Here is a 17,324-nt window from a genome sequence, read left to right as displayed (position 1 = left end):
GTGGATACATTAACACAAGAATTGATGATGTGCAAAAATTAATAGTAATTATAAAATATAAAATTTGAGATAGTCCAATGAAATAGCTCATAACCCAGCTGTGAGGGTGTTCTACAGGTTTACATTCCAATCACGTTTCTAAATAGCAGCATATTTTTGTCTTATGGTGCTTGCTTAGTTCATCTTCTGAGGACCAGTATGGTGGTGAAAGACATGTAATGGCCAGTCCAAAGTGGAACAGAAAATTGACAGAGGACCAGGAGACAAGCAGCAAATGAGAAATCCAAAAGAACAGTCAAAATGATCTTACTAAGAAAACCAAAACTTCAGTCAAAAAGTGGCCTAAAAAACAAAAAAGAAAAGTCACTGCCAGAGCCTTGGATAGTTTGGTAACTGTGATCTTAACAGATAACAGCCAGCTTTTTCCACTGTGATGCTTTGTTCATCTATTTCTTCTTTTTAGTCTTCTCCTATATGCTACATACAATATTTTTCACAGAATATCCTGCACTCCATAAATGCCCAATTGCTACATCTGAATGCCTTTTTTAGTTTTTGCTAGCAGACTGCTTTTATTCTCCTGACTTCCTTTATTTTAGTACCTCTGCTGCTTTACTTGGCAGCTCATTCCTCCAATTTGAAAACATCCTCTGCGTTTGGCGCAGTCCTGCCTATTGTCATTGCTTCATATGGTAGTATTGAACTTGATTTAATGACATGTCCTTGTGTATGTTCTGCTTTTTGACTTCAAATATTTTGTTTTTGAGGTTTATTTCTCATTTTGACTTAGCTTGGCAAAGTTGACTTTTTTAAAGTCTTGATTTTCTATGTTTGCATGACATCATCGGGATTTGTCACAAGCTGGATTGTCAATCTAGTGACATTATGGAGTGACGTTATAAATGTGTGATGTCTTTATCATGCATTACCTGCTAGTTTGTACACATTATTTTAAATATCTTTAGTGTAGTTACCTTATTTTACAAGAAGGCTTTAGTATTAGGCTTAACTTCAGGTTTTTGGTCTTGGTTTTGCCTTTGTTTTCTGAGTGATATCTTGCCCTTTCATTTTTAGTTGCGTGACTGCTTTTTGATTTCAAAATATTTACCATTTTACTGTCCCTGACTATGTCATCATCTACGTAAATCATCTGCTGTTTTTTGTCACTCACCATAATCCTCAGACACTCCATGTTGTCTCTAAACATATACCTGCTGTAATATTGTACTGCACCCCCCAGGAGTGTGATCTCAGTATTCAAAATCTATTTGTTTACTAATCAGATTTACTTTGGGACTTAATCTGTATTTTACAAGCCAAAACTGTTTCGCAATTCATATTTCTGGAGCACCTTTAATAACACTCTTTGTACATTCAGCTTACTCTAGTGGTATAACACCTTAAAGCGTGTGTATCTGCAGAAATAATAAGAAGAAAGGATTCTGCTCATTTCATTATATGTTTATTTGAAATGTAACTGCCTGTGCTGTCTTTACAGCAGTTTATCAAGATTATCTGTCCTGCATCATTCATTTTCATATAAAAAAAAATCTTTTAGAATCAAACAAGGAAGAAAGAAGATAACAGGATTGAAGCCACTATTCAGTATGTACAATAAGATAGTAACAACAACAATTTGTTTCTTGTATAGCCCAAAATTACACAAGGAATGCCTCAATGGGGTTTAACAGGCAATGGTTTTTGATAGCTCCCCCAACCTTGACTTCATATGAAGACAAGAAAAAAACTCCTAAAAAATGAAGAACTAGGTTGGACATTCAAAAACCGGGGTAAATACTATATAAAAACAGAACAAAAGTAATCCTCTTCTCAGGGCTAGATGGCCAATTGACAATTGCCACCTCAGAAATGCAGCACAATGGTACAAACTACAAGGCAAAATACAAGAATAGATTATACCACTCACTAAATACAGAATTGTCACATATGAGGTGTCGCACTTGGGTCACAAAGTTGCATAGGTTCACTCAGGGTTTTCTAGAGGCAGAAACTTGATTTGAATACTGGTAAAACAAACACAAGTCCCTGATCAGATGATCCGGCAAAGAGGAGATGAAAAGCTGTGTTTGTTTTCCATTGAATCACGCTTCGGAGGAGCAGCCATGACCCCATGCGGCTACATTCACTGTATTCACAGATGATACAGAATTGTTCAAATGCATCAAAAACAAAACAAACAAACAACCAAACAAATCAAATAAAAATGATCTGCTAAATAAAAAATAATGACAATGTAGTATATATAATTTTTTAGGGTTAAAGTAGTCTTTCTACGGTTAATCTACCTCTCCATTTTTGGACCCACTTTTTAGTACAATCATGGAGGGATTGTCTCTATCCCAGCAGCAGGGACACAAGGGCCATCACAGGGCATGCTTATTTTAATTAAGAATAGTCAACAGCTTCCCTAACATAAATGTCTTAGTGGTGTAGGAGGAAACCAGCACACCCAGAAAGAATGTGCAAACTCCACATGGGCAGTGAATGGCTGAGGAGCAGCAGCAGCACTAACCACTGTGCTGTGTCACAGCCCATAGTCTGTGTATTTCTTTTAAATTACACTCTGGGATGACAGGGGGATTGCTTTAATCTGGGCTTGGTCCAATAAAACACGTGCAAAATATAAAAGATTATAAATAATTTGACTTTCAATTTCAAGAACTGCAACCTTTAGGCAGGAGAATACCAATATTTCTTTCTGAACATTTAATATGCTCATTTTGTGGTGAACAAAATCAATGTGTTTAATTAAGATTCTCATTTTATTGCAATTAAAAACAAGCATCTATCTTCAAAGTTATATTTCAAATCTGTTTAATATCTAATTTCAGCATAAATGTTATTAAAAAAAGCAAGCAGCATTACAGGCACAAGTATCTATTAAAATTACAATGACAAAACAGCTTTAAATGCATTACTTTTATAGATATAGATTTCAATGGACCATTAAAACTGGTAATCCCAATGAGTTGAATGATATGGAAATCTTTTTACAAAATTCTTATTATCTGAAATCCCACTGGAACTTCTTCTATAGGAAAATAATCTTTCTGTGATACCATACACAATGCCAAGTATAAAAAGAACAGAAGAGAAAGCACAGACTCTGTAATTGTTTCCATTCTGGCAGGCACTTGATGACTCATCCCTTTGTACTACCAGTGTGGATGATGATATATAATAACCAGAATAAAGATAACAGTGAGCATGGAAAAAAGCATGAATCATGTTGGCTTTTTATATTACCTATTTTGTTATATACACAGGTTATTGTCTTGGTGATCTTTCTAAGAGCCGTGTTATTTGAATTTTGCTTCATGCATTCATAATTAACCTGCCTTCTTTGTTTTTGCAGGGTGGGGCACATACACACAATGGGGATGGGACCGAGTAAACAGGGCAGAGTTTTAGTGAGGTATTAGTAATACTAAATATAATCCCAGCAAAACACTATTAAAAACAAAAAAAGCTAGTTAACTGCAAGATTTAGATTCAACATACTTAAAGATTAAACATACTTAAAGGAATATAAACATGCATTTCTTTTTAAAAACTATTTAGAGAAATATAGTTAATTTTGAAAATTCAATATGATCACCAATACCATCTTGTTGATTAAGTGCAATATGCTGCAAGATTTATACTTTGAGGTCTGGTATGATGTGGTTTACAGCTTCAGTGTAACTGTCTACTTCTATAATAATTGTATTTTAACTTAGTGATAACAAAAAACAGTATTCATTTTTAATTTAAAGGATGAGTCACTATTTTAATAAAAGTCTTCCTACTTATTTGTAAGAATAGAATATTTAAATATGCAGAAAATGTTTCTTGTTATAACAGACTGAAAATGAAACACAGCCCCATTTGGGAATTTACAAATATTTTTTTAGGGCCATCTTGAAATACTATATTATTATTACAGCTAAAATTTAGAAATAGATGAATATCAGTAACTTGTTTGATGGATAAACAGATAAATGGATGGACTGATTTAAGATTGAATTTTGTTTTTAAGTCCCTAGATGACAAGCTAAGCATGAGTAAGTAATCCTGTCAAGTCTACTTTAGATATTTAGATTGTGTCAAAATGTAATCATATCAACACTACTTATAAAATAAATAGGTTATATGTTTATAATGTATTTATAAACAAATAAAAATAAATTAAACTAATATATAGCAATATAAAAAGTAAAGTAAAGTAAAGAGGGGGACCATAAGCCCAAAACAAACTGCTAATCTCTTGAGAAGTGTCGAGGGACAGGGAGCTTCAGCTGTAACAAGGTGCTTTGTGAACAGATAGAACTCCAGAAGGTGCTTGAACATCAATAATTGTAGTCATTTTTAAGGTCATGGGAAGATTAGTTAGGAGCTAGAACTCAGAAACCATGAACAAGAATACATTTTTTTTCTTGTCAGAAGAGAAAAGGATCAGTGAACACAGCAAAGCAGAAAATGACTTTCTTGAAGGAGCTATAGAATGGAGGGAATTGTTATACATCTTAGTTTTAGATCATACTTGTTTAACTTATTATGAAATTACTATTTTCTAATCCATTTGCATTGATGCTAACATTATACGTACCACAGTGTTGGAAGAGACACAGAGACCACATGCAGGAACAAACAGCTTGGGCCCTTTAACAAATGGGAGTATTTATTGTTTAACTTCTTCACAGAACCGGCAAATCATGGAAGCCCAACATGTTTAAGCAAACATCCTTTCTATTAGGGGCCATGGGGAAGATTTACAAAACAGCAAATATGCACCAAAACACAGAGACAAGTCAGAAATCTCCTTGTCTTCTTACTTGAGATAATCACAGGCTATGCTTTGTTACACACATGCTGACCTGCGGACAATCCTTTGTGATCCAGCATGTAAAATTCCAAGGCGAATGCCTCTTTGGATGATTCCTGCACACAAATTCCTAACCCTCCTTTGGCTGTGCATTGTTATTATTGGTGCTCAATGTTATTATTTTTTGAAATACAATGTTGTAATTTTTAGCTTTTCATTTTTAAAAACAAATACCATTATTACAATGGCATACCACTATTAGAATGGCATACTACTCAATTAGACAAATAATAATAAGATAACAAATATATTCATTTACTTCAAATCAATACAGAGAAAACAAAAGTAAATTATGAATAAAAAGGTAAAAAAGCAAAAAGAAGATTCAGCAGCCTCCACATGAGAGGAAAAAAATATTTAATGTAATATAATTGACAATTAAGCATAAGCAAGTCAATCACAGGCCAAGCAAGCATGCTTATTCTAAAATAACATTAATTAATTCTTGCTTTGTTTAAAAAATGTTTTGTACATGTCCTCTGAGGGAGAATTAGATTTTTTCTAATATGAGATAATATAGAACATGACCTACCCAGTGAGTTATAGAAGGTGGATTAAGGATTTTCCAAATTTTCCCAATTGTGTGCTAGTAGTGTGTTGTAGGTTATGGCAATCGATGTATCTCTATGCACATTAATTCCTTCCAAGAGTACACCAAATGCATTAGAAGTGATGGTGACACCAAGGCTACCTGAGAAGTATGCTAAGACGTTGTTCAAAATGCTATTAATTTAGTGCATTTCCAAAATGTATGGGCCAGTGATGCTGTAGCTAGATGGCAACCCTCACAGGCTAGATGTTACCCTGGGTACATGTTCGAGAACCTAAAACTATATATATATGACCATGATAAAAGATGTTTAGTTGAATTATGGAATGCTTGACACATACATGACTAATGTTTTCTATGTATGGCTGAGTTCATGTCTTTTCTGACATGTTAATCATTTTTAACACATTTTTCTGAACCTATTTTGGCCATATTTAAATGCAATTTTGGATTTTTTTTGGGGGGAGTGGGGTGTAGAACTCAATTCTGACATTGTTTTCTAGCTGGAGTTTTTCTTTTTTTAAATAGTTACAACATTTTTGCATCTTTTGCCAGCACCTTAATTTTCATGCACGCCACAATTTTGAGCAGTGGTTGCTATGACTGTGCTATACAGCATCTCTTGGAGGTGTACAACAGTGATGTTATTGTCATGATGGGATAAAAGGTCACCATGTACCTCTTGCTCATCCAAGTTTGCAGATAAACCTAAACAATTTGTTGTATTTTTGGTCTTAATATTTGCCGTTTGCATTTTCGACCTCTTTTTCTGCCTTTGACTTTGATTTCTGGTTAGCATTTTCATTTTAATGAAAGACAAGACAGGACCTTGTTAATGGTTCTCTTGGCTTGGCTCCTTTTGTCAAGCACAACACATAGCTTTTTCTTGGTCTTCACACCAATACGTTAGCTCTCCCATCCAACCAACTCCTTTCACCAACCTTGGAGTTCTCCTCGTGTAAGCTGTTCCTCATGCTCACCTCCTGCTGGTTCATCCGTTAATTGCGGCACTCATACGTAAAGCAAGGTGTCCCCTAGAAAGCTGTTGAACAGATGAAATGTGTCTAGAGAATTCACTATTAATCAGGTAGCTGACTCCACTCTAATGGTAAGTACTGTAGGTACCTGGTTTCAGCCAATTCAGAAGTGTGTTTATATGCTGTCTGCTACATTATTTTTGTTGTTTCTGCAGTGGTTATTCACAGATACCACTGAGTTGTATTTACAATAATGATACCCATTGCCAGTCATATTGAAATGGAATTTCATATAAGACGGACCAGGTAATAATTGTCTCCACTATTAAATGGGGTCAAACAGCATTTTAGGTATTCCTTAGTGGAGCGTCTAAACAAGCTGAAAACTAAGTTCCTTAGTTTAGTTAAGGAAAATGATCCAACAGTTCTGGTAGCATAGCCTGTCTTTGATTTTAACCTAATGCACTGGATTTTCTTCTTTGGGTTTTGACTGTCTAATATTACTGTTTGGGTTTGATCTTCAATTGTTTTTTTTTTTTTTGAGTATTACCTTGCCTAGCCTGTCTAGGTTTAGATTCTCACAAAAACAGGATGCTATCACTGTGTCCATGACAGCAATGAGAAGAAGAACAAGTAGAGAGCTGTAAGTAATGACAAGAGTTACTGTACAGACTAAACCCTAGCAGGACTTATGTTTGTGTATGGAGAGACAGAATGCACCATGCAGGCAACAACAGAATTTTGAATAGGTTGGACAGATTAGAGGGTAGATGCATAGATTTCTGTTAACACAGAGTCTGAACTAGTGAGAAGAGCATTGTGAATAATAATTTAAATATTATAAATAATGAGGAAAAGTCAGAGGTGGACAAGAATGCAACTAGATTGGGTCAGAAATTTCAGACAAAACCAGTGAGTCATTCAAGGTCCCAGTGAGGTTTCTGGTGGAAGGTGTCAAGATTGTTTTTTGAGGCACACCTAAGAGGAATTGCTGAGGAGAACTGGAAATTATCCCCGAAGACAAAAAGGGCAGGCAAGAGATGTATGACTTCAACTAAATGAATGCAGAACTGTTTACTCCAGATGTACGGAGGGAAAACATTGTCTGGGAGTGGTTCAACATTTGAAAGATTGGTAAAACATTAAGGGGAATAAAACAGGAAGAAGCTTGATCAGGGCCAAGGATGTTTGCTTTTGAAAGTAGAGTAGTTCCAGTTGAAAGGCTTTTGCATAAAACAAATTGTACAAAATCTTGTAGATTTTTATCCAAATGAAACTAGGATTGCTGTTTGTGAACAATTAGGGTAGGTGTTTTTCATAAAATTAGCAAAATACAGACTTGATAAGTAGTTCAACAGCAACCAAGGTAGGAAGAGGTGTGAGCCTTCTGGAAGTTATTACAGTACATGTAAAAGGTGCATAAAGCTACATTAAAAGCGAGAAGGTCTGAAGTCCTTTAGCATTCATTTTCATTTTTTATGATTCCTAATGGCCTTTGTCACTCTGAAAGCGTGAAACCTAAAATGGCAGCACATAAAAAAGGCAAAAGTGCACATATACACAATATACAGTATATTGGGGCCTTAGTAGTTAAACAAAGGAAGCAAAAACAGAAGCAGAAATTAGCCAAAACAGACATAAACATACACAAAAAAACAAAGTGAATTTTCACTGAAAAGCTTTGACTTTTCCAGTTGGCTTTTTAGCAGTGCTGATGGGCTGATTCAGCCTAAATTATTTTTAGTATGTGGTGGCTTTTCAACCCACAGCACCAGAAATAATATTGTAAAGAAACTATCCTTAAACAAATAAACTCTTTATTAATTTAAACTCCTCTGAAATGATTACCGGACAATATGGAACCAACAAAATCTATTAAATTATTGCACTAATTAATTATCTAAAGAACACAAGGCATATGTGAAGAAGTCAGCCTCCATCTCCTTTCGGTTACTGCTGTTTTACAATCTGACTTGGTTTTATGGTTTCACCCTGTATGGCTGGTCACTGTTCCTTTCAAATCCTTCCATTGGTGATTGATCTTCCAAGCTCCTGATGGAAACATTATCCACTAATTACAGTAACATAAAATCTTTGCTGACACTATGTTCAACAAGTTTAATATGCTGTGCCAAGTGGTCTGCAGTACAAAGAATTTATAGTTGAGTTGTAGTTATTTAAAGTACAACAGGAGTTTTAGGCAAAGCAATACTCTGTAATGCAGAGACAAAGCTAGTTGGCAGTTGATTTTAAAAACATACTTATTTAGACTGCATCCTGAATTCTGGTAACCAAAATGTATTTTCTCATCAATGTTTCATCAGAAAGGCATGGTGCATTTCAGTGGCCAGTCCTCTAATGAAGGTTCCAGTGTTAAAAAAGAACATCTTTAATTCAGTTTGCTTCAGTTTTACACTGACTTGTTTGTGACTTGAAAGATAAATCTGGAAACTCCCACCATGACCTGAAGGGCAACAGCAACCCAGATGATACAACTGCTTGCATTTCAACTCATCTTCCAGCAGCCCATCTGTCACAAAAAGTTTACAGATATACCATTTTATCCTGGTGTTATGTATTTGTTATAGTTTATAAAATGATTTTTGGATTAAAAGTCAAGTCCATTTTGTGCTTTGCCTTCCTCAGACATCTTGGATTTGCTATAGTCACTGAGAGTGTTACATATAAGAAACGTTTAGTTTTTTAGAGATAGTGGGAAAGACACATGCATTAGAGAAATAGATTAAGACACTGAGAGCTTTAGTGCAACCAACAATTGGCCACTTTGCCAACATCATTCACTCTGATGGTTTTACTTATCTTACTATATCATACATTAGAGACCAAAAAGGTGGACTTGATGTCATATTTAATGATTTCCTTAAAATATTGCTAAAAACACTAGATAGTATTACATCCTCAGAGTGTTATGATTTTCTCATGAACATTGAGATCTGGTGTGCATTTCCTGCAAGAACTGTGGCACATTGAAAATGATATATTTCATCTTAAGATCTATCATCCATCCATCCATTTTCCAACCCGCTGAATCCGAACACAGGGTCACGGGGGTCTGCTGGAGCCATTTCCAGCCAACACAGGGCACAAGGCAGGAACCAATCCCAGGCAGGGTGCCAACCCACCGCAGTAAGATCTATCATTCATTTATAAGTGTTTCCCAAAACCTCTTGTACCTAAAGTAGCACCTTCATAAAATACATACTCCAAGACCCACATGTTAATCGCTTTAACTGACTCACCAACAGACAAAGGTATCCAGACAATTTCTATTAAAAGACTAAGATTTATTCTTGAGTAGATGCTATTCTTTTTCTGCATATCTGGTGACATCTGTGACTAGCACCTACATGGTAACAACACAGCACATTATGAAACTCACAGCATGGTGGAACACAATACAGGTATATGGAAAATGTATTCAGTGCTCATGATTTTCACTGCCACAAAGCTGCACTCTGAGATCTGCGTGTGCAATGCTGCAAAACTTTGCATTTAGAGCAGGCATACTCCTTTCCAATGAACATGAAGAAGAAGGAACATCAAAATTGCTGATGTTAGAAGAAAGAGTGTATACCGGACTGATGTGGAGGCTAGGTAGTCCATTGTCACTGACATTTTTACATAATTAGTTAGTTAAAAAAAACTTTTGTCTTGTCATTTTTTGTACACTACCAGGGTTGTAATGTGCAGGCACTTATTCTTTTTGCTATGTCATCCCAGTGTAGTTTCTTCTTGCTGCTGTAAAGCTTTCCACATGCCTTAGTAACCAAAATAACCTTTTGTCAATCTCACCTAAAAGAAGAAAAAGCTCTTTGTTAGAAAAGTCTTATTTTCCTTTTAGGGCAGGTGTCTATTATTTCTTTTTAGCTCAACTGCACTTGTCTAGTTTCTGTGCCTATTTATACACTTTTGCTGAATTGGTCAATAAACTTTGATTTTACTAGAGCTGTACTACGCATCTAAGACGGGCTGAAATCTTAGTAGGAAACATAGACCTCATGTTTTTTATTTGATACATAGGTTGTCCATTTGGTCTGGTATAATAATACACACCCAATCCCTTTTCCTTTGCAGCGGTCTTTTCCATTTTGGTGTTTTTGATCATTGTTGTAGTCAAAGTGTTTAGCTGTAAAAATGAAGCAGTGTTCCCTACCACATTAGCCTGGTTTACCGACTCTATTCTAGTCATGTCAGGGCTTTGGTTTCACGATGTGTGTGTCGATTTATTATTATTTTCACTTATCCATTGCCCAAAATGTGAAGTTATCAGTCATTAGCATTAAAACATTAGCATAGAAACCTAATTTACTTGGCCCAAGCGGTTGAAAGAAAGTCACTACCACACTGCTGTTGCTGGCATATCACATCAGACAACAGAATAGGCTGCTAAAACTAATTTCCCTATTTTTAAGACCCTTATTTGGTATTTTTAATTTTTTCCTCCTTCTTTTACATGTTTTTTTTACCATTTTTTAAAATTTTCATCCTAACCCTAGCAACTGGACGGACACACAGATACACACATGCAAACACTTGCCCTTTTTTGAATGTATAATTCCTTCATATTATATTTCACAACTTTATGTAATTTTACCAAAGGAACCAAAAGCATAGCATTTAATGAAAGTATTGTCAGTAGATATGTTTTTATCAACTACATTAATCTCTAAGATTTGTTTTTGGGAAACCCATCCCTAAATGTTCTTAAAAATTATTGACATGTCAGCAGTTAGTCATGGTATCCCTTGGGGTTTGGCACAGCGAATAATTCTCTTATCTCTCATCTCTCTCTCTCATTTGTATTTATCAGGTAAATCAAACAATACCGTTTCAATTACATCATGAACTAGCTGCTTAACTGATGTAAAACAGACACTGAATGATAGTTATTTTTTGTTTAAATCCAACAAAAAATACACACTCTTTTTAGTGGTGACAATTCAGAAAATAGTAAGTTAAAACTAAATTCTCCTAATTCAAAAGATGTAGTTTAGCTGATTACACCTAATTTTAACCTTCATGCATCCTCTTCTACAGCTGCTAATGTTTTGGTCTTCTTGTTTCTCCTACTTTTTGTACAAATAATGGTGTGCACAACAGATCATTCTGATGTGCGATAAAGAGTAGAATTAAACTAGCTTTATGATAAGAATGGTGTGTTGGAATTGGAGACAACTCTACAAAAGAAGGAAAATCAGGTACTTTCAAAGGTAGAATGATACAAGCAATCATGAAGAGATTCCATGTCAGCATTTACAATAAGTTGGCCTTTATGACAGAAATGGTGGTGTTTACCCTCTACACAAGACTTCCAGTGCAATACCAGCACTTGCCATCTACAGAAATTTTCAGATGGCTGTTCCATCATAGGTTGTATTAATAATGGAGGCATGTCTGAGTACAGGAAGGTTGTGCATGGACAAAAACTTGCAATTCAACTTCAGCAAGACAAAAGAGGTGGTGGTGGACCTCAGGCATGCCAAGGAGCCTCTGAGACCAGTCACCGTCCATTGGGAGGATGTGGAAGTGGTGTATAGCTACAAGTGCCCGGGGATTCACATAAACAACAAACTAGACTGGTCTGGCAACACAGTGACTCTGTAGAACAAGGGCCAGAGCAGACTGTACTTGCTAAGGAACCCAGATCTTTTGATGTGTGCAGAAAGCTGCTGGAAATGTTCTACACTGTGTTCTACTGGGGAAGCAGCTTGATCTCAAAAGACGCACAATGCCTGACTAACCTTATCAGGAATGCCAGCTCTATCACAAGGTAAACCCTGGACACAAAGGAAACTTTTGTGAAAAAGAAGATGTTTGGCCAAATTTGGTGCCATCATGAAAAACCCCCCACCATCCCCTCCAGGAGCGATGTCTTGGAGCACTTTTAGCCACAGACTCATTCCAACATGGTGTTAAGAAATGCCTCTGGGGATCTTTTCTGCCCACTGCTATTAGGCAATTCATTGCTTAATCCTGGGGAACTTGTTAAGTTAATTTTGAAATACCTTTTTGAAATATCTGCACGATATTTATTTATTGATTGATTAATAGATTGCTGTATTATTTGTCATGTGAGTCTGTATTCTTGTTTTAAAATTTCTGCTGTTGTATGCACCTGAATTTTCCCCATGGCATTAATAAGGTACATCTAATCTAAACTAACAGTGATGTAATCTAGTTCATAACAAGCACTACCAAGTGTTTTCTGAACTGAAGGGACGTTTAGAGATTTTAGCAGGCCAGTACTCATGTTTGAGTGTAATCAACAAATGATTTGGCAGGTACATAGTGCATGTGAAATCATCCTCTGTGACTCTGAACTAGACCAGCAGAAACATTCACATGACTTGTATCAGCTGAATGGAGATCAGTTGTTTCAAGCATGTTAAGAAATGACACCAGGGCTGCAGATGTACAACAGGATAAAACAACTGGTTAATGTCGACTATGCAGCAGGAATCTGTTATGGTAAACTGCTGCATTGCATCGCTTACATCAGTGTTCCTTTAGCATCTTAAGCAAGAACTAATCCCTAAAGTGATCCAAACTCCCTGCAAATCACCCAAATCCAAAGTCTATTTATTATTTTTAACACTAGAATCCCTGAAGCCTATGAAAAAACTCATAATCCCGACTCACCTTAAATTCCTTTTTACCTCTCCATCCACATCTTTTGTTTTGTAAATGTGTTGATCAGCACAAGCAGCCTGTTCTCCAAAGAGCCAAAAACCTCAACTCCGCAAAAAGTTCTTAACAGCACAAGGCTCCTTATCTGAGTGTGAGGTGCCAGGAGTTGTATGGGATAAATAATACAGTATATGGGTATTTGGAACACATGCAGAGTAATGTGTCTATAAAGATCTGTGTAAATGTAGGGTGAAATGAGAGGCAAGAGTTATTGAACACATAACTAAAAAATAAATGTTTTTCATATTTCCGCCAGGGCTGCCCTTTGTCACAGATTCTGTTCATAACTTTTATGGACAGAATTTCTAGGCGCAGCCAGGGCGTTGAGGGGGTCTGGTTTGGTGGACTCAGGATTGGGTCACTGCTTTTTTATAGATGATGTTGTCCCGTTTGCTTCATCAGATCATCATCGTGATCTTCAGCTCCCTCTGGATCGGTTTGCAGCTGAGTGTGAAGCGGCTGGGATGGGAAGCAGCATCTCCTAATCTGAGACCATGGTCCTCTGCCGGAAAAGGGTGGAGTGCCCTCTCAGGGTTCGGTGCGAGATCCTGCCCCAAGTGGAGGAGTTCAGGTATCTCAGGGTCTTGTTCATGAGTAAGGGAAGAATGGAGCTGGAGATCGACAGGCAGATTGGTGCGGCATCCACAGTGATGCGGGCTCTGCATTGGTCTGTCGTGGTGAAAAAGAAGCTGAGCCATAAGGCAAAGCTCTCAATTTACCAGTCGATCTATGCTCCTACTCTCACCTATGGTCATGAGCTATGGGTAGTGACCTAAAGAACGAGATTGTGAATACAAGCAGCTGAAATTAGTTTCCCCTGCAGGGTGTCCAGGCTTTCCCTTAAAGATAGGGTGAGAAGCTCATTCATCCGGGAGGGGCTCAGAGTAGAGCCACTGCTCCTCCGCATCGAGAGGAGTTAGATGACGTGGTTCGGGCATTTGATCAGGATGCCTCCTGGACGCCTCCCTGGTGAGGTGTTCTGGGCATGTCTAACCGGGATGATGCCCCAGGGAAGACCCAGGACACACTGGACAGTATGTCTCTCGGTTGGCCTGGGAATGCCTCAGGATCCCCTTGGAAGAGCTAGAAGAAGTGGCCAGGGAGAGGGAAGTCTTATCATCTCTGCTCAAGCTGCTGCCCCCGTGACCCAATCTTGGATAAGCAGAAGAGGATGGATGGATGGATATTTTAGTAATCATTGACAAAATGTAGACATGAAGTGTATATAATGTATGAAGACTGAAGTCCAAATATGAAATAAACACTTTCACAAATGGTACAAATATAGCAAAAGAAGTTTGCTTTTATTAAAGAATATAAACATACAATGTGAACATAATGACTTACTATACAATATGAAGTGTTACATTCAAATATATATTTTTGTTTGTATTTTGTTGTTAACCTCACTCTTTGAATAAGTGTTGTTCATGTTTAGATTGTTACATTGACAATGTTTACAGAAAAATGATGGGAAACACAAAGAATATTAATAATTTCACTAACCTTTCAGAAGATGTAAGGAATGTGGTTTTTACATGGCTGAAATTGCACATTGCCAATATAAAGTTTCCCAGGTAAACAAGTGAATGGATAAGCATTACATAAAAATAAACCCATGGACATTGAAAAAAAGAAAAGGATAGGGCTTACTGTTCAATAAAGTTGCTTTAAATAACATCCCTCTTTCCTAATTAATAACTGGCGATTTTAATCAGAACTAATTAAGAAGAGAGTCAAGAATGCAGTTGTTTAGAGGCCTCACAATGAGAAGCAAATGCATTGTCTGTGAATTCATCTACCAGCTGGAATCTTTAGTAATAACATCCCTCTAACTGAGGGCCTGGGGATCTTCCTGAGTCCAACACATGCTTTCAAAATGGTAAAGAATTATGAAACAAAGGGGGGGTGAAAGAGAACAAATGTTACTTTGTGCCTAGCATCTCACAGATGTGTGTATCAGGTACCTCAGGAGCAAATTCCAAAGGTATTTCACAGACATGGGGCCTCCTGTGCTGTTCCTTCTTTGTGCTAGGAGTTATTGTGCACAAGTGTGTATATTTAGCCTAGCAAAAGGGTTTTTGTGTTAGTTTATTCTGTAAAGCACAAGATGGTCTGTTTTGATCTTTTGAAAATTCCATTGTCTGTATTGTTTCCTCACTCATTTACGCACTGAAGACAGTCTTAATATTGTTAGTTTTATTTTTTAATTTTGCAATACCAGTTTATTTTAAATATGTTAATGAATTTGACTTAAATATGTGGAACAAAACCTCATGGAGGTTTTTAAACCACAACAAACTGAAATATGAGTGGGGGCCACAACTGGTGACATATTATCAATTGTGACCACAAGGAGCACCACTTAGCCCCAAACCACAGACACAAACTCACCTAACACCATTATAGTATACATATGTATAATTAAAGATTCTCTTCCTCCTTCTGTCATACTGATGAGTGTCACCCACTGCCCCCGACTCTGACTCCTGAAGGTTAGACAAAACAGTTTCTTTTATCTCAGATCTGGGAGTACATCCAGTGCTAGTACATGGTCCATTGGAAGCATTTCCAGGTAAGGCAGAAGTCCCACAAAGCAGAGTTTTTAAATCTCCTGCAACACCACATTGTGGCAGCCACGGAACCCCACAGGGCCATACTCTGAGACTCCAGTTCCCAGCATGCCCTGTGGGAATCTGAATGTGTACCGAAGCCAGACAACGTCTCCCCCGGTCCTTCCATTACACTAGCCAGCCAATGTGTGCCATCCATTACATTATCCATCATTTCTTTGTGTATTGTACTCTCCTCATACAAGACACTTTTGCAGTGTTTCATCTATTGCCTGGACAGTTTGTAGGTTTAATGGATCATTGCTGTCACATGTACATTATGTAGTGAAATTCATACTTACACGTGTTAATCAATATGCAACATGTCAGCACTCTCTACCACCATGATTAGCATCCAAGCTAGTTCTTGGGCGCAGGGGTTGTTTAAGAGAATGCTAGGAATCCCATAATTTTCTGTTAGGTTTTTTTTTATTGTGTCTCTTTTACATTCACTTTTTTTTTGCTTTATTCTAGTCTTGCTTATCTCACTCTCGTTGCTTATCATACTCTGTCTTATCAAATATTGATGCCCTTTACTGATATATTTACTTGGTATGCCAGCTATGTGTTGTTCCCACTAAATTCTGAGAAAAAGTACAAACGTCTGTGATTTTAAACATCTGAAAGAACTAAGACATGTTTTTAAATGGGAGCATTGGGGTGGAAGAATGACTGTATCCTTCCAATTTTGTTTCATGTCCCAAATGCATTTACATCCTCCTCCTTGGGCGACTTGTCATTACTGCCCTTTTATTTCCTTCATTGCAGCTCATAATCGTCTCCAGTCACATCTAGCAAGGGGAAGCAAAAACATAAATTATGGACTGGTTATTCGATTGTGATGAAATATGTCCGCATTTGAAACAATTGAACTTGTTTCACCCTGTTTTAAAATGAAAACAAATTTGTCAGAGAACATGTTGTTTACATATTTGCACCATCACATGAGTTTAGTTCTGATTTTATATAACTGAAAATTTCTGACAGGAGAAATATACAGTATTACTTAGCTACTGAAACACAATATTTGGTGAACAAATATGGTACTTTGTCTACTGTTCTCCTGAACAGTCTCAACAAACCACACAGTAGCATAATGTGTAATAAGTGCACATACAGTAAGTGATGGAAAGTATTCTGGGATATTCCCACACATAGCTTCAGAACATTTCAATTTAACTTTACTTACTGACCTCAGAGCAAGATCAAGTTCAGGTTTATTGTCATGTGTACACCGTACAGTGAAGCTGTTATTTGAATGTCTCCTCTAACATGTAGAAAAACTCCCATAAATAAGCTATACATGGAATGCAACATGTACTGAATACTGTAGTAAGTCATACCGCAGGGTGTTTTATTTAGTGAATTTTTGTATTGGTTTTAATGGTTTTAAGCATGGACCAGTGGCTCAGAGTCACAAGGATCCAAAGTACGGTGGCATCCAAGTGAGGACAACATGCCCTGAGGGAGCTGCAGGTGGCAGTTCATGTCTGTGGTGACCAGCTGAGAAGGCAGACTAAAGATGGAGTGGACTGCGCTAAAGGGGATTTGTAGTGACCACACTAGTCCACAAAAGGAGAATAAATCATGGT

The sequence above is a fragment of the Polypterus senegalus genome, chromosome 3 (assembly GCF_016835505.1).
Source record: "Polypterus senegalus isolate Bchr_013 chromosome 3, ASM1683550v1, whole genome shotgun sequence".
NCBI lineage: Eukaryota > Metazoa > Chordata > Cladistia > Polypteriformes > Polypteridae > Polypterus > Polypterus senegalus.
Note: the sequence above shows the minus strand (reverse complement) of the source record.